This window comes from Macrobrachium nipponense, chromosome 34 (assembly GCF_015104395.2).
Source record: "Macrobrachium nipponense isolate FS-2020 chromosome 34, ASM1510439v2, whole genome shotgun sequence".
Lineage (NCBI taxonomy): Eukaryota > Metazoa > Arthropoda > Malacostraca > Decapoda > Palaemonidae > Macrobrachium > Macrobrachium nipponense.
In genome coordinates this window covers 32793646-32813047 of record NC_061095.1, presented here as the reverse complement: position 1 = coordinate 32813047, position 19402 = coordinate 32793646, and the positions used below count along the sequence as shown (strand labels likewise).

Sequence of the window (19402 nt, the reverse complement as noted above, 5' to 3'; positions counted from 1 at the left end):
TTCACCTTTCCCCTAATATTTTCCTCGCCGCCTTACCACCCTCTTCATTTCTATTGCGTACGCACACTATCGGCGCGTCTTCTCTCGTGTCCTTTCCTAGGGCCGTTCTTCGACCCTTTTCTCTTATTCTCCCCTCGGGTGTGGTTAGAGGTTGGGGGGCGGGGGGGTGCCCTGTCGTACCCGAGGGGAGTAAGGGAGAGGGGGTAGGTACCAAAAGATGTGGGTCTCGATGGCATCGTGGCACTAAAGGTGCCAGTCTAGCAAAGTTAGTGTTGGCGCCAACCGTGTGTGCTCGCGCGACTGTGTGTGTGTGTGCTTTCGGGTAATGCCATTTGTCAAGTGGATGCTCCATAGCCAAATCCAACTTAACCGGTAAAATGATGATGCTTTCGTGCATGCAAAATGGCTCTGATGATGCCGTGCGTCATGTCGAGTGGGCGTTCAACTAGTGAAGTGGTATCCTGCTGGTATAATTAGAGATGACAAAACTAATCGCTGAAGTTAGCGATTGGAAAATGGATAACGTGAGCTCGGGAGATTAGGTCGGCGAAGAACAAGGTCACCGCATGTGAGTCTTGAAGTTCAGGGATATGTGTGTGTCACCCAGATTCTGAAGGAGAGGCGGCGCGAGTGACACCTGGTCACGGCGGCGAGTTTCACAGGGAAGGACTTGACGGAGAATTCGGTGCCCTGAAGCGACGGGGATCAGTGTGTTCATTACTCTGGTATCCAGGGATGCACCGCCATGGAAATGAGAACAAGTTCTTTCAATGATCCTTCGCAAATGATAAGTACCGCAAATTCGTTCGTATTCTGTATAGGTACAAATATCTTCCGATAAGACTTCAGCACATAATAAAGCTGGATATTTCATCTTAAAGTGACGAGAAGTTCTACAGACATTTTTCGAGACAATTTACTTTGCTGGACAACTTTCAAACTTGATCAGTATTTCATGACGAACATAACATAATGACACACAACTTCGGCTAGCATTAAGATAACCTAAAACAAACCATAAAAGCGTTTGTTGCTCTTACTTGTAATGCCCAGTTATGTTTTAATACCTATAAGAATGTCCATGGAAGAGATTTTTCCATAAAATCTAAAGACACTCGATTGCTCTCGTAAATAATTGAACGGTAATGTGTTCGGGAAAGGCTGCTTTAATTCTTTGCTGGTCCTGCAGCGGCGTTACAGAACAAGTGCTTTGCTACGACGTGAAACCGGCCATATAAAATAGAAGAGCAAGAAAATAGTTAACTGGAGAGGAAACCAAGATAACTCCACCAAAAGGCCTTCCCACCCCTTCCCCCACCCACCAAAAAGCAAACAAACAAACGAGCACACAAGTGGCCAAAGCACAGATGAAAATGAGGCTGACTGGGACGGGCGTCAGCCACCCAAAGACACCAAACCCTTGATGCCTTGAGCAGAAGGATTCGGTTCAGTCGTCGTTGGAACTGCAGAAATGTTCACAACGATCAACTAGAACTCATGTCTGGGCTTGGACCGATACAGACATGGGTCATTGATCGAGAGTGAAACCACTCGATTACTCCAACAAACTGTCAGGACATTGAAGAGAGGCAGTCTTTGTTGGTTCTTTCGAAATAGCGTGCTGAAAATCTTTCGCATGATCCAAACACGAGAGTTGGAACGTTTCATCTCTAAGCACTGGCACGAGACAGAACTTCTGTTCTTTAGGTTCGAAATGACCTGCTGAAATATCTCTCAAGATTTAATCATCAAAGTTATATTTCCCTCGACTGCCTCAATACAATAACGTCAGGATATTCAAGATATTCACGCAGTTCTTTCATGATCACTCAAACGATATAGTAGGAGCGTTAAAGCTCTTAATTAACTGATGGAAATTTCAAGAGAGTTCTTAGGTTTCTCATTTTGAAAAGGCTTATCGCAATATCACTCTCATGATCTGAATAAAAGATAAGGTTCATTAGAGTTTTGATGCCTAATGAAAAGACGAGTAAGTGGCTCTGCTTAGACATTGCCGCCAAAATGCAACGGTTCAAGTAGGCCTTATATAAGAACCAGCGAATTCAATCCCAGTGTTAACACGAACCTCAGGGAGCGCACCAACCTTTTGACAATATTACTGACAAAAGGAAATCTAAGAGTCAAGTCTCGACTCAGATCCTTTAGATAAAAAAAAATTAAATAGCTAATAAATTATTAATGAGGCGCTATCACTGATGCTCACGATGGACTAAGGGAACAGAGACAAAACTGTCAAAATTTGGCAAATTCCTGGATTTGACTTTAGCGTTAAACGTCCAATGAAGAGTACTTTAACTCACCACATTAAATGTTCATTCCCTTGGCACAGATGCTCTAAACCATTAAAAACAATTTTATCCAATAAACTTAAACTCGCTTCCTGAAAACTAGCGATCGATGAATCAAAGCTCTATGGAAAGGCATTTCCTCTTCCGAAGATAAAAACCGTCAGTTTTCAAGGTGTTGTTAATGGAAGTTCAGTAGGTAAAGAGGAGAAACAACCGTAGAGTGCGAGAAGAGGAAAGAAAAGAAGCAAAAGAGGAAAAAGAGGAGCCAAAAGTGTTGGGTGGTGAAAGGAACCCGTCATAGTACGTAATATGGAAGTCTTTTGACGGCATTACTTAGAGCTGGCTCTAAGTATAAAGCATAAAGTTGTGAGGTGAAAAAGAAAAGTGCTTCCTCTGTACTAGAGGAAAAGTAGTAGTGGTTAGTGCAAAAGGGTTTTGGTGAGTGAGAGTTGTATGTTCTAGTGTTTATTTTGGTGGGGAGTCGAGGGCCGGACGAAAATATCTCCGAGACCCGCTGGCTGCAACCCCGACTGACGACGACGCCCCTCCATGCTGCTGTTAATGCTGCTGCTGCAAGGTAAGAACTCCACACCCCCCCCACCTCTCTCGTCTCTCTCTCTCTCTCTCTCTCAGACCAATGCACACACTCACTAATATGAAAAATGGCCAATTTTACATAAATAGTATCCCTCTCCCTCTCTTTAAAATATCTGTTCCCTATATTTACTATCAGCACATAATAACTTTTTGTGTGAAATACGGGGTAGATTTGCACACCAAATTGTATAATTAATATATATATATATATTATATATATATATATATATATATATATATATGTGTGTGTGTGTGTGTGTGTAAGGAATATCATTAGCTAATATAGCTTCCATGTTAATTTGAGAGTCTCTTGAATCTTGACCTCAAAACGACAGGAAAATAATAATAATAATAATAATAATAATAATAATTTATTATTATTATATTCTTATTGGTGTTGTTATTAGCATGAAGATGTATATATGTCGAAAATCGCTGTCCTTTTCTGGATTATCATGATAAGTAGTAGAAATATTACTCAACCTGCTGTAGTCGACAGTTAGCAAAGATGAGCTCTCTGTACCTCAAGAACTATGGGAGGCGTAGTCACCTGACCCTTTTCTTCTGGTAAGCGAAATCAAATAATGTAAGAGTTAGTCGGAGCTGCTGTCTTCACTGATTTTACGACCTCATCTCTTGTCTAAAGGTAGCACTGAAAACAGACTACCTTGAGAGATACAAGAATTCTTTTTTGCACACATAATTGCATGCACAAGGACCTGCATACATACATATTAAATGAATCACCTGCTAAAACCAAAATAGCTAGTGATGATCCCTTCCCGAAGTGCATATTTGAATGTACGATTTGAATCTCGAAGCTTTGGTTACCGGTCCTGCATCATTGCAGTCATCGCTCCGAAGACGAGAACCCAACGAGCGAATGCCTGCAAAGAAGGGCGTCTAATATTTACTCCTAAGTGGAGATATGGGTGGCAGCTGGTTCGCTGAAGGCACTTTTCCGAGAAAAACCTGGGATGCATCATCACCTGTGAAATAAATTATGCACCCGAATATAATGCTTGCAGTTATCTAACCGTTCACCACCCGCTTGTATCGGTAGAGGGGAAAGGGGGTGGGGGTGGGTTTGGGGGTCTCTCATCTTGCCTACACAAAGCTTAGCCAAATTACTCTAGTATTAATATTTTACATTCACGTCGTGGTTTTACGGAGGGGTCAATGTTCAGAATTAAATTACACTTCATCTTTTGTACCTGATTTTATACGAGAAGCCATCAATGCAATATCACAATGCAAGTAAGCGAGTCAAGTGGATATGATAGCGAAATAATCCTCAGTACAGAAGCATAATTTCTAACGAAATAAAAAAGTAATATGACCAACTAGGATGCCGTGCAACAACCAAAGTGAACAAGCATCGCAATCATTTGCGCTTGATTTCTTTTTCATTAGAACCACGGCACAAACTTAAAGACAGCACATTTCCTCCACATTTGTCCTCCCGGCTATCAAAATTCCGTCACCTTCCCGCTCAGCCCTCACGCATGCTCAAAAGTACTCACACCTACCTTCTTTTTTTTTATAGTATGTCTCCAGATATTCAACGTGGTTGTTTAAAGACGATCACACACGGACGTACGCAAACAGCACACATGCACAAACAACAAACAAATACAACACATGTATACGTATACATATATTCACACATGTAAGCAATGATCAAACCCACATACATATACACAATGTACACACACACACACATGTACACTTACGAACACACTAGACGCTGAGCTCGTAGGAGTCTGCTCGAGGCAGTTCAGTCGAAGACGAGGCAGAAAGTGATACTATTTTAATTTCGCTACGCGCTTGTGCTTACTTAATTTAGACCAACACTTGACAAGTCAAGCGATCCGTAGGCAGAAAGTGCTACGCTACCCCTAGCTGCGGAGGGGAAGCGCTGGAAACGCCTCACATTCTCAGTTGGCAGAAATCTTCAGTTGCGACCTCCATCACCAACGTTTGATATCAACGAACCCGAATTTCAAGTTTGCTCAGATGGAGCGCATAGTGAGGAAGATGATGTGTTGCTTTTCTTGAGAGAGCGCGGATGATAATGATACGATTGCTTTTGTTTCATTTCATACACACACACACACACACAATATATATATAACATATATATATATATATATATATATATACATATATATATAATATATTAATATATAATAATATATATTGCACATACAGAGAGAGAGAGAGAGCGATGATAATCATACAATTGCTTTTGTTTCCTTTCATACACAACGACATAAACACACACACACACACACACACATATATATATATATATATATATATATATATATATATATATATATATATATATATATATGTGTGTGTGTGTGTGTGTGTGTGTGTGTGTGTGTGTGTGTTTATTATACATACATACATACATACACAGAATGCTCATCTCACGACTTATATTGATTTTTTTAATAGTAACTGCGAGTGAACGTTATACGGTACACTAATTAGCATTCAACGTAAATTGGAGCTTTGATGACTAATTTCACCTGCAACTTGATTTAATCGAGAGAGCAAGAATCCGTCAGCTTGAATCGAACGCAAGTCCGTAGAGCAAAATGCTAAGGAATTATTATATACTATATAACTCAATACCACACAACCATGTTGGGTTCGGAGTGCTATGCTTTTGAGCAATGTCAATAGATAAAAAGACTATATAATATATATATATTATATATATATATATATATATATAATATATATATATATATATATATAGATAGATATATATATTATATATAATATTATATATTGCTATATCTATATATATTATCTATATATATAAAAGAGAGAGAGAGAGGACGAGAGAGAGAGAGAGAGAAGAGAATTTCCATGAAATATTTGTCCGTTTCCTCCTTTGGAAGGAAGGGGGACGATGCACTGTATAAGAAATTTGTGGAATGTCATCATGGAACGCTCATACTTCTCGTGATTTAAGGAACGTGACAGCAAACAGATATTTTTCAGCGTTTGTTTGTTGTTCCAAATTTCTTAGGGGACAGATTTATTGATTTTATTTCATTTACTTTCCTCATGATTTCCTTGTTGCTGAGATGTTATTTGGTAAGGCCTGGTATATATACCTCAGCATCCTCCATAACTGAAGAGGGGAATTGGATTACGTGAGAGAGAGAGAGAGAGAGAGAGAGAGAGAGAGAGAGAGAGAGAGAGAGAGAGAGAGAGATATTCTAATTATGAGGCTTAAAATAGACAGTACATGATCCATACGTAATGAATGAAAACGTAAGCCTAATACTGTTGAGAGAGTAAGAGAAACTGGATGTAAGGCCCTGTGAAATAAAATTCAACGTTCTAATTAAATACATTAATAATTACACTAACGATAAACAGATATATGACGATATTTACCATAGCAAAAATAATGCCGCGAAAGGTGACTATCAGTCAGTACTTGGAATGTTTCGAAACGAACTGGAAGAGCCAAACGAACGCTTTGTATCTACTATAAGGAAATATAACACGAATAAGAAGTAAAAAACATGCACCTAAGTTCCTTCGGCGCATTCGAGTTTTCTGTACAGCGTATAATCAAGGTCACCGAAAATAGATCTATCTTTCGGTGGTCTCGGTATAATGCTATAGGAGCCGCAGCCTATGAAACCATGGCTCGGGGTAGCCTGTCCTATAGCGTTGCCAGAACCACGATCATGTCTAACCTTTAATAAAAACTAATTGGCTAGAGGGCTGCAATTTGGTCTGGTTGATGAGTGAAGGGTGGATCAACATACCAATTTGCAGCTCTTTAGCCCCAGTAAAAGACAGAAAAAGTGTGGACGGACAGGAAAGATGAAGCCGTCACAATAGTTTTCTTTTAAAGAAAACTCAAAATAAAACCGAATAAGTTATTCGAAAAAAGGGCGATCCATACTTTCGGAAAACGTTTGGAACTCCCCCGTTGGAAAGAAAAAATGGATTAACTAAAACTGCCGACTCTTTAGTTCACAGTTTCCAAAAAGCATTTAAGAAATGATTCGGTTTCTGAGCACAATGTTGTGAGACAGGCGAAAGAAAAAGGACGGCCACTCTTGAAGAATAAGATCATCTACACGTGAGTTGGGCGGCTGAAGGGCGAGGTATAAGTTGAGCACTTTGGATGCGGTTAAAGTTAAGTATATCTTAGTTTAACCAGACCATTGAGCTGATTGACAGCTCTCCTAGGGCTGGCCCGAAGGATTAGATATTTTTACGTGGCTAGGAACCGATTGGTTACCTAGCAACGGAACCTACAGTTTATTGTGGGATTCGAACCACACATTATCGAGAAATAAATTTCTATCACCAGAAATAAATTCCTCTGATTCCGTGTTGGCAGAGCAGGGAATCGAACTCCAGACCACCGGATTGGCAGCCGAGCTCGAAAACCCCTCGTCCTTTGGATGCGGTGAAAAGGGTAGAAAGCATAATACCTCAATAAATGGTTAAGGATGGTTAAGGATGTAGAACTATCCCCCTTCAGAAATGGAGTGGCCATAAAGAACGAAAAACTATTTATAGTGAAAATCTGATTCACAGGCATGAAGATTACTCAAGCAAAAGCTTATGCCAGACCTTGTCAAGGGCTTCGAGGCTCAAGTCTGACATCTGTCTTAATTATATTACTCATCATGAGCACTAATTCATACGGAACAAGGCCATGGACTTGCATAGCAAGCTTCCCCTGCACATAATGACATGATGTACAATAACAGAAAGGAAAAGAGAGCAGGCATCACAATATATAGTATATATATATATATATTATATATATATATATATATATATATATATATATATATATATATATATATTGTGGTACCTGCTCTCTTTTCCTTTCTGCTATTGTACATCATGTCATTATGTGCAGGGGAAGATATATATATATACTTATATATATATATATATATATATATATATATATATATATATAGTGATATAGTGTATATATACATATTACATTTTAATAGACTTGTTCATTATTAACGTCAACGAACACTGAATGAAAGTCAAAGGGTGTGTAAACATAGAAAAGTGCTTGAGTTTACTACCAGGAAAGGAGTTTCAGAGCAATAGCTATATATACATATATATATATATATATATATATATATATATATATATATATATATATATATATATATATAGCCAACACCGCTACCAATAACAACAGAGATTCTCCAGGCAATCAGCAAAACATAAATGAACGTGAGCGGACTCAACTACTCACCGCTTAGAGCCGGATGGATGGCAATGATGCTCTTCAAAACGCACACATTCATAATAATATGAAACGACACTCCAGTAGTGAACTAAATAAGTAATAATACATTAAGTAAATGGGCAGCGTTCAGAAGTTACGATAAACATTACCAAACAAAGATGATAATTCCATTGCTCATCGAGACAGCGTCTATTTTAAGCAGGCATCAAGATGATTAGTTCAGTTACGTACCCCGGTGCAATAGCCTTTAACCATGAGAAGCCCTGATCCCCGGGATACCCTCAGCCAGAAACAGCTTGGAGCGGCCTCGCAGCACAGCAACGACCATTACTACCTGAAAATGAATGAACAAAAAAATCCTCTGAAGACCAGTGTACGAGTGCTGTAAATCCCTTCCATATAAAGATGAGAACAATAATCTCCACAATTTACCTAACGATGAGTGAATTGCCTGGTAAACTTGGAGAAGTTTCAAGATGCAGGAGCAACGTGCCAGGCTTTGAGCAACACCATGGCAACGGGTTGTTTAGACTTGAGGAGCTATTTGCAAGCATTACATCATTGCCTGTCACTCCATGTGTGTGAGGCTGATGGGAAGTGGGGAGAGCCATTAGGAGGATGCATGCGTTGCCTACTCATTTTTAAAACCAGTCTTTCGTATAGACCCTTTCGTATAGACCATGGTCTATACGAAAGGCTGGCAACTGCTTCTCTCAGTTTCTTGAACATCTTAATATAGGCACAGGCACACTCACAGGCATTGATACAGGTACTTCACACACACACACACAAGGGGAGGGGGCCATTGTACATATGTAATGCATTTCATATGTTCTTCTCGTTTACTCCTTTAGAACTACAATGAGACATGGCCTTCTCCCCAAAGGGGCTATTCCAGGACGGCAAAGTAGTACACTGAATGAATAGCAGATTTAAGAGGGAGGAAGAAGGGGCAAGAGGAGGGGAGTAGGAGGGAGGCTGAAGACAGTACAGAGGGTTGAGGGCATGTGGTTACCGTATGGCATACTGTCTATAAGCAGTTTTCCTCTACCTTCTACGGGATCTCGGCCCTGAAATTTGTTCTCATACCGGGTGGTCTCTCTCTCTCTGTCTGTGTGTGGGTGTGTGTGTGTATGGTGTACCAGTGACCTTGACAAGACAATAAGTATAAAATCTATGCACAATAAACTCAATATTGCAACATCAGACCGATCAAATAATTCGCGTCACTCAGCGCGGGATCGAAAAGCGTAAATTCTGGACTTTTGAAGTTACAGTGGTATTTTCGTTAACTGAAGAGTACACCGTAGAACTCCGTGACAGTTGTCATCGAGGATGACGTCATGTGATATTTTCATGCTGTCCAAGGAGAAAACGACTGAATCAGAGTTCTCGTCTAGTCTTAACCTGAGGTTTTCATAAATAAAGAATAACATTGCATAAGTGTTTAAGCGCGGGCAGTGCTCAGGTTTCGAGGGAAAACAGGCTGTTCAGTGTCTATGCGGAGAGGCAGCTTTTCTCAATGTAATAAGACGATATGTTCTGAAAGCCCTTGGGATGAAATTTCCGATGAATGAATTTATGTCCACCTGTGCTTTCGACTTTGTAGGTATGATAAGTTAAACCTGAATATACAGACAAAAGTAGATAACGTCACTGCAGACTGCTCTTCAGTTCAAAAGTATAGCGCCAATGAGCTCTTTACTTTCCCAACCAACCTCAAGCTCGATAGGAGTGGAACAGATAATTCTTTGCGACATTAACTGGTCTCGCTTACTGAAGATATTCGTCATATCTTCAAGATGTGTCAGCTACAGGGTATTATTACACTTGTGTCATAAGCCATCACTGCCAGACTGCGACACCATTAGTACAAGTCAGTGATTTTGACGTTATATCTGACGCACATACGCTCTTGATATCTTGAAGGTAGCATCTACATGGTAGCTAAATCTGGGATATAACCATCAGGAGAATACAAGAGAGATTGATCTAATTTGATTTTAAATAAATGAGAATAGGATAAGTGGAGGTCATATCAGCCTCATTTAGGAAAATTATACAAACATCAACCAAGCATTATAAGTATGTATGTATGTATGTATGTATGTAGGTATATGTTTTTTTATTTGGGGGGTGTATGTAGTAAGATAATGTATGTTGTAAAGGAATGGATGTATGTATTATTATATATATATATTATATATAGATAGAGAATTATAGATTATATGATATAGATATAGATATATATATATAGTAGATAGATAGATGTATACACACACACACACACACATACATATATATATTTATAGATATATATATATATCTATATATATGTGTATAGGTGTATTATATATATATATAATATATAGATAATATATATATAGAGAGATTATAATTAATAATATGTATACACACACCACACACATATATATATATATATATATATCATACAGAGAGAGAGAGAGAGAGAGAGAGAGAGAGAGAGAGAGAGATCTACTTCACCTTTAAACACACCACAAGCGTAAATTCTGAAGAGAGGTACTTTTAAGCTTAAACTTAACAGCAGAACCTTTGAAATTTGTTTTACGATTCTCCCAGTTACTCTCTGGAATCAATCGGGCATATTGTTTGCATAAAGGCCCTTCCCACGGAAGGTTTTACAGGTACATACGATAATTTTACAGTTTTTTCTGTTACTCCTCTAGTATGCATTACAAACATAACACTACAACATAAATTATACGTAATTATAACCAGAGAAACTTATTGGAATTATACCGGTCTAACACATAAGCATGAGAATAAGACAACTAGACTAATAGCTCTAAAGGAAGCTCTAATCTTTCTGACCATGTTGAGATAGTCCGATTGGAGGCATATTTGGTCATGTCAACCCTCTCTTTTTCAAGAAGCGCATAACATCATTCTACAAAGAACGTGTTTATGGACCTTCAACGATTCGTTTCACTTGCTAACAATCAACCTCTACACGCCAGAACAGCAAATGTCTAGGAGCAAATTAACATAAAATAATGCATATCTTAGTATCAGACGCTCCTCTACTTATATTGACAAACTTTCAACTTGCGAATTTTCAGAGATACGAACAACCGTGATTGTAATTAAAACTACTTTACTGTATTATCACAATTTGCTTAATGTATTTAGGTTTTAAATATATCATTCGTAATAATAAAATACTCTATGAAATACAGTAGAGTACTAGTATAGTCTTTCAGCATGAAAAAATATAAATAGCACTGTACATATTGACTGCATATACCAATTTGGACTTAACAAACAAATCAATATACGAACACCCGTTCAGAACGTAACTTGTTCGTAAGTATAAGAGCGTCTACAAAGCTTAGTATAAAGACATCTCGACAAACAACACTGGGGAAAACCACTTGAGAAAATAAGCGAACAACTCATTCAAACCATAAGTCATCTGAGGTAAATCTGGAAACATGAAAATGAAAATTATGATCCTTCATGCCACGGTGAAAAACAGGAAGCGTGCTTAACGAGGTTTAACTGTATTTCTGCAGAACGATGGTAAATACAAAAACATGCTGGACTCTATATAATTTCAAATATTCAGACATGCACAGAATGAAAAAAGTTCATAGTAGTTTACTATGTGTAGTTAATGTTTCAAGAACCTTTAAAAAAAGAAGAAAGGCCTTTTGCATATGTACGTATACGCATGCGTATGAGAGAGAGAGAGAGAGAGAGAGAGAGAGAGAGAGATACGTCAACCATACTTGCCCCATTTCTCCCGCTTGCATTTCAGGTTTTCATTTATCTTGTCCATCATTGCTTCTCCTCATAGCCCCTTTGCTCTAGGGCTTCCAAATAGTTCGTCAACAACCGCGTGGCCCGTGAGCCTCCACCTCCCAAACTTGAGCATCGTTGAACAAGTTAAGCCGAAATTGAAATGTATTGTCAGGCGACTCATCGTTGTTATTAAAGAGATTAGCTCACTTGGTCACCCACGAAGGATGGGCAAGAACGGCCCCCTGGGAGTGCAACCGCCTTAAAGTAGTCTCAACGGAGTGGAGAGCCCCAACGATGACTTCTTGTTTGTTTCTCTCTCAATGCAGAGAAAGTGACCAGTGATGGTCGAGTCGAGAAGGTGCAGGCTCCTCGCTCTAGTTGGTCATCAGCGTTACCAGACCCGTCAGATGACCCTCAGTTGCTAACCTTGGCTGTCTGTAATTCGCTGCTACAGAAGGTATACCCATTAAGTGGGCTAATGATCTTTAATATTACGTAATTATATATAAATACTGCAGGACATGGAATTTATCAATTTTGCATTGTATCACTTTGTGCCATATTTGTCTGATGAGACTTAGTACTTGGCCGACTCTTCCGTGCGCGGCTGCTCTTCGTTGTGCCCTCTGCACATCGTGGAGTCTATTTTCCTTAATCTGATTACTCCTTTCTCCTTATTAATTTGAGTAATACCCAAGAGCGGCCAGGTTTCATTCAAGTAAATTACTTAGCCAAGAAAGATCTTATGAATCCTCAGTTTCTTCAAGTGTTGACCGGATGCATTTAAAAGAATGTAGTTGTTAAAAACACGTCTACTGTGTTGGCGAAATTGCCTTGCTGAAAGATTTGCAGCACCTTTGCTGTCACAGAGAAACGCTGCGCGGCTACATATAAAAACGAGACAAAATACACCACCAAAGTCATATTTGCCCGTTGAATTGAGATGAACACCCATCGTGTACAGAACAAAATTCAAAAAAATTCTCCATATACCTCCACAGAAAACACAACAGCAGTAAATCGAGACACCTAGTACATATGATGAACCATTTGCGTCTATCTTGCTTTAACTCAGTCTGGCTTCCTGGATGTTAAATTTCTTCCATTCAAATACATATTTCATGCCATCTATTCAGCACTCTCTTTCTCCCTTCCTTCCATCACCCCAAAACGATACATCACCTCCAGTTTTTACCTAAACGTATACTAGCATTTTCCGCCCTTCGTATCTCTACTTTCTCGTGCTTTAAATCCTTCTTCCACGTATACTGCACAAACTTTTCTCTTCTATTCGCATTCTGCATACATACATATATCACGTTTAAAGGGTGATTGGCCAAGCACTCCTCGATACATTCCAACTTTGACCTAATTAGACCCTCTCATTCTCTTCCAAATCTGCTTTCACGCTGCTACTTTCTTGACCATCATCCATTACATTCACATCCGTATTCTTATACGAATAAGCTGCTTTCATTCTTCCACCATCCATATACAAACAATATTGTTCAATCTTCTTGGCGTCATTCTTGCCCATTTCAACTTCTTGCCGTATGAACATTTTCATTAACTTCTGCAGTTTAACCTCATTATCGTCAGTCAACAACACCGTCTACACATATCAACTACTCTTCATTTTTATCCAAGGCCCATTTCTTTTACTCCATAATTTTTCACTGACATGCAATGACCACACTTTCACTGACTTTTCGCACCACCCCATTGATAGAGGAGATTAAATAGTTATGGAGGCTTCACAACACACATTTATCATAATTTATACCATTACAATTAAGATTATTTTGCCTTCACTGACACTCGCATGCAACGGAAACAGGTATTATTCTTGTCACCAGTGCTTGCAAATAAATTGAACGAAAACAACCAGAACAGATTCCTTGGTCATTCTGTGAAATATTTTTTTTATAACAGATAAAAACTTAATTTCAATAATAATTATTCTACCACTGTCACATTTGAAAAGAAACAGGTCCTAAAACGTCAAAATTCCATGTGCTTTCTTTAAAGTCTAACTTTTCTTTTCGATAGCCTTTAATCCTGTGAATTAGGACAAGGCACGTAGCTCTTTTTTTTCTTATTTATCTCTCTTTTTATTTCTTTACTTAGGGAATAGTTCTGAAAGGCAATAAGGAGAATAAATAAACGTTCTTTCAGTTCGTCCGGAGATAATAGACTCCTCTGGCTCTGGGAGACTTCCGATATCCTTTGTTGTGATTGGTTAACAGGTGACACCAAGGATGTGGATTTGATTGGCTGAATGAACGCAGAAGCTGTTTTTTAATTGGCTGGCAGACAGCAGGTTGGAAGGGAAAGCCAAGAGTCTCAGGGTAGTGGAGTAAGAACGCGTGTCCGCCGAGATCAACCCCTTTGGAGCCAGGCCAAAGGAGAAAACAGAAAAGTGGGAGCCAGTGCATGTGTTTGTGCAGTGTTTGCTTTTTTCCAAGTTACTCACTCTCCCTGGTAACATTTCTTTTCCTATGTGTATGAACAGGGGAAAATATCCTTCGTCGTGGTATCAACATGAAAACTATACTGTATTCATGTGCTTATTATTGGATCTTATGTCCTAAATCAATAATTACAGTAATTTGATGACAAAAATACTCGTTCGGTTTTGCTAATAGCGACGAGAAAAGGATATTTGCTAAAGGCTTAGGACTGAAAAATTCTCGTAGAAATGACTGGGTGTGCGTTTGTGTGTTGTATTAAATTCGTAATTTTGCAACAGACTAATCATTCTTTTTAGATTTAGAAATATCGCGCGGTAACTTCAAAGATAATCAAAGAAAAATGGTCTGCTTTTTTCATTGCCTGTTATTCATGAACTCTGAGTAAGGCCAGACATACTTTAATCTTCCAACTACGATGGACATGTAATGAAAATCTCAAGTTTCTAGTTTCCGGGATCTACATAATGCCAGAGAAAAATGGTCGAAATCGTAACTTTGGGAAATCAGGTCTTAAGATTGTATTTTAAAATGTCAAAAGAAATTCGCTACCTTCAATTATTGTTGATAAACATTTCAGATGTGTCTCTGCCGAGAAACTGTATCTTGATATACTAGAGCTCATCCAATTAACTACTCATTAGATCGGACCTCGCTAATCCTCTGGAACTGATTTTTGAAAGAAGCTCTGTCGAACCTGCATTCCTTGTGGGCATGTGAAACTTCTTCGACGATCGTCAAGTATTTAGCGAGAAATCACACTATAAACTGAAACAACGATACTCTGGCAAGACTCAAGCCACTGGTGATAGAGTGATTATCTCTGGCAGAGCCTTGACTTCATATTCGCATCTCTGTTGGTGTATCATGAGAGTCTCCTCGCATTTGAAAATGACACGCCATGGCCACTATCACTTACGTAGTTGCTCAAGGTCTGGGAATTGATGACCTTCAAAAATATGCGCAAAAAGACGACCTTCAAAAATATGCACACCTTATGCCATGCAATGGGAATGTTTGGGTGGGTTTATATTTTTGCTTTTTTTACTTGCGAATGAAGCAAAAGGAGTTAATATTGCATACTTTCTTACTATTAAGCGATTGTCAGAGAGAGAGAGAGAGAGCGAGAGAAATGCCCTCTGATTATTTGTGTGTATGAGAGAGAGAGACAGAGAGGCAGAGAGAGAAATGCCCTTTGATTATTTGTGTGTGTGTGTGTGAGAGAGAGAGAGAGAGAGAGAGAGAGAGAGAGAGAGAGAGAGAGAGAATGGCCACTTTTATTTCATGTGAGTTCATATATCTGCACATAATATATTCTATATATACATACATATATATATATATATATATATATAATATATATATATATATATATATATATATATATATATATATAGGGATATAGGGCATAGTTTTTCTCTTATATATATATATATATGTATATATACATATATCGAAACAGATAGCTAAACCCACACAAAATAAGCGGCCATATGTGTGTGTGTGTGAGTTAAAGATAAAGAATTTTTAGTAAAAACACCTCGCTTAATTAACAAAGAGGACAAGGACAATTCTTCGCAGCAAAATAAATCGCATTGAGACTGAGAAAAAGCCCAACACTGAAGGGGAAATAAATTCTGTGCGGAAGAAATGGCTCCTGAAAAAAAAAAAAAAAAAAAAAAAAAAAGTCTCACCAACGACGGATAGATACTCAAACTTTATGACGGGAGGAAAAGACTATTTATGAAATAAAAACTTCATGCTCAATAATTTGGGCATAAGAATAGGGTCGATCCTCAGTAATTCAACTGAAATATATCTTACGAAGCAAATAAGACCAATAATAATCATCAATAAAGAAGATCTAACCGGAAAATCACTCCTCTGCCACTCGCACCAGAAGCCTTCGCTCTACCCAAGACTTGCGCCATCTCAGTCCCAAAGGAGAAAACGGACTGGGGAAACCTCATCTTTGGGGACAAGTAGATTTCTGTCTTGTGAGCAGACAAATGTTTGCTGCTAGATATAAAAAAGAAAGTATTCCCACATGATATTTTTCCTTCCAGAAGGTTTTAGTGGTTCAAACTGATTTATTAACTACCGTGGTTCTATAGGGTTCCCTTGCATTTCTGGTCTTTTTTCATATTTTGATGAGCAGCGTGAGTTTTACTATAGTAGATTCACATCAACCGTGCACTTGATGTCTAGGCCCGTCCCTTGCGATGCTCCTGATTGGCTGTTGATAAGCAGATCACAGGGCTGGAAACTCAGTCTCTCTTGAGAGTTCACATGGGCAGGATGTATGTTCCACCGCTCCTGAAGTATACATCTTTCAAACATATACCTCAGGAGAGGTGAAACATACATCCTGCCTCTGTGAACTCTCGGGAGAGACTGAGAGTTTCCAGCCCTGCGATTGGCTTATCACCAGCCAATCAGGAGTATCGTAATTTACAGGCCTAAACATAAAATGCACGGTTCATGTGAATCTACTATAGTTTTTCTCATGAAGTGTAAGGGGATTTTGCATCAGTTACAATGGGTTACACTACTTTCAGAAAGTGCCAGAGTTTCTTGTAGGCTCTACGGATCTCCTCTCAGCTATTAGTGTTCTGGACCAGTGAATATCTGGTATGAATGATATGATGCACTTCAAAACGGAGAGAAGTTCCTTCCTTGTTGGGGCTCGTGAACCACAACAACTGAGAAAATGCGATTCTTGCCACCTCAGGCAGGACAAATGCAGACTATACATGAAATATATAAAATATACAGCTTTTTCGGTCTCTTAACCCTGAGATTCTTACCTCTCCTCAACGTATAATATATGTATCAGTTTATTGTGATATAATATCCGGTCAATACAAACAGTAGTTTATTTCCGTAGAAGGAAGATTTGATTATCATGAAGCAGCCACCGTACTTTCAAGCACACTTATGCATATAACTGCATCAGAAAAAGTTGTTGATTGTAACCTAAATAGCCTATTAAAAACATTAATGTTGGACTTTGAGTGGAAAACTATGAATTGAGAATGAACTATGTACTTTATAATTGTTGAATATATTAATGCAATTAGGACTAGCAGAGAACATCATTTAAATGTAAGTGAAAAATACACACGGATAATTGTAAACCATTTTCAAAATAGGTACATTTCATTACGGTGCTGTAACACTAACACATTCTTCACCAACAAATTTGTAAACTTTAAAACTTAAAGATTACTGTGATAGATATGATGATGACATTTCAAAAAGAGAGGAAAAATATATTTTACTATATCTTTGGTGATGTTTTTCTTTTCAAGGTGATACCATACCACACAGAGCAAATTATTTGAGAAATTCGTAGCACTGATGCAAAAATTTAATGATTTCGATCGTCTATATCTATGATTACCTTAGCTTACAATAAATGCTACCAAACGTTTAGAACAGACTTCATTCGAAAACGATAGTCTTGACGTTTATGAAAGTTTAGCATTTTAAACATCCAAATAAGAGAACACGTTTAGAGAGAATACGCGGACAGCGAACGAACACTGCAAATAAACGAATCAGCTACCATAGCAAGGTGACAGTAATTACGTCTAGAGGGTCATCACAAGAATCCAGTTGTATACCGGCTGCTAGGAAGCAAGCTTCTAGATACAAGGTATTTATAAACAGGAGGGAACCAAAATAAAATGGGCTGAGCTGGCGAACTAGAAACTTACATCCCTGTAGAAATGAAAATATAATGAGAGAGGCCCCTTCATCTACACCTACGTAACTGTCCGGACACTGGCTTCTGGTTAATGACGTCTCCCGTTTCATTTCAAAATGATCTTATGGGTAAAGTGCGACATCAAATACAAAATCCAACAAACAGGTTATAAAACTTTTGCCTTCAAGAGATAGAAAATACATTTTATTTTCATTTGCAAGATCACAAGTTTACGCGTATGTATTCCCAAGAGAATTAATAGATGGGGACATAATTAGGTGGTGATATATTACATTTGTGTCGGCCGCATTACTTTTCAAGTTTCCACCAGGTGCTGGGATGCGTTACTTGAACAGCAAGATAACCATTCACTTTCTAAAAGTGGTGTGACCCACTGACACTGATGTAAAATCCCTTATACTCTGTGAGAAAAACTGGTAAAACTCACGCTGCCCATAAAACAATCAACAAAACTCAGAAATGCAAGGGAAAGCTACAGAACCACTACTATGAACCACTAAAACATTCTGAAAGGAGGAATTTCATTTGTGAATACTCTCTTTTTATATCTAGCAATATGCGTTTGTCTGCTCACATGATCGCAAACTATTTGTCCCTAAAGATAAGGGTTGTTTCCCCTGTCCGTTATCCCACAATGGGATCGAGATGACACAAGCCTTGAGTAGAGTGAAGTATTTTTCTGGTAATTAGTGCTCGTAAAGTGGACGGTATTTTTTCAGGCAATAAAGCTCAACAAATTCTTCCCCATCGTGGAAGTCGAAGGGCAAGGGCATCAAGAGCATTTCCAAGGAATCCTCCGCAACACAGACCGTACAGTGTAGTAGATGCCGTTATGTTTTTCAACGTTTCCTGGTCAACATACCCTTGGACATTGACGGGCGTCTGAGACATTACCGAAGGGCTTCTCACTTCCATTCTAATTCCCCGTGAGCGTTCTAATAACTGAACATTGCAATAAGTTTGATACCTAACTCTCCTTCAAGCTTGAGTTTCAGCTTTATTAGAACTTCCGCATTTATCTCCTCAGCATCCGCTGCTTTGTGTTCACTAAAGCATAGATCCACAGATCGCAACTTTCGTATTTCCTTCGTGGACAACATTTACATTTAAAAAAAATGCATTTCCTGCCTCGGAAATAGTAGTAGTTTCATAATTTTAGCTGCTTTTTTTTTTTTTTTTTTTTTTTTTTTTTTTGTCTTCGGTTGGTTTTCCATCCCAGGTCAATGTAAGTGCACTAGTGCCAAAT

General features: G+C 38.5%; 1 protein-coding gene across 4 annotated transcripts in view; it reads left to right on the top strand.

Annotated features, from left to right (window-relative positions):
- Positions 1-257: 257 nt before the first annotated feature.
- LOC135208014 (delta-like protein C) overlaps positions 258-19402 on the top strand; it is a 633917-nt gene continuing 614772 nt past the window's right edge. For all 4 annotated transcript variants that reach the window (XM_064240118.1, XM_064240115.1, XM_064240110.1 and 1 more), the window contains exon 1: positions 258-2886. The gene's annotated coding sequence lies outside the window, so the exon portion shown is untranslated. The remainder of the gene's footprint in view (positions 2887-19402) is intronic.